Here is a 566-nt window from a genome sequence, read left to right as displayed (position 1 = left end):
CCACAATCTTTGCTTCAGCTGTTGCTACAATCAGATGCTGAACCTGTTCAATCTCAGTTCCAAACACCAATCTTTCAGTTTCATCTACCTCTTTCTTGTGGTTACTTAATTCAATCGTTGAAGAAGTGGTAGAGAGGACAACATTGCAATACTCCTTGGGTTTTTGGTCAGATTTTCCAGGTAGAGACCCTTGCTGGCGATTCTGGTGAGTGGTCATGGATGCAAACTGGTTTTCCAGAGTCCTGAACTTGCTGTTGAGCCCATTGTAACTTCCATCAATCTTGGAGTGAAGGTTCTTCAACTCATATCCAACCTGCTTTTCACTTCTAATCTGAGACTCCAAGATCTGTTTCAGTAGAACATCAGTGCTGTTTTCCTGAGGAGTAGAGGTAGAAGGATTAGCTTGTTGTTGAGAAGACTGGTTCCCTTTGTTGGAGAAAACAGGAGGAGGGTTTTGCTGAGGCTGATAGTTGCCTTGCTAGTTGTTCCTAGGCTGATAACCACTCTGTTGGTTGTTAGGATAGGATTTGTGTTGGTAGTTGTTGTACTGAAAGTTGGGCTCTTTC

The sequence above is a fragment of the Brassica oleracea genome, chromosome C3 (assembly GCF_000695525.1).
Source record: "Brassica oleracea var. oleracea cultivar TO1000 chromosome C3, BOL, whole genome shotgun sequence".
Classification (NCBI taxonomy): Eukaryota; Viridiplantae; Streptophyta; class Magnoliopsida; order Brassicales; family Brassicaceae; genus Brassica; species Brassica oleracea.
Note: the sequence above shows the minus strand (reverse complement) of the source record.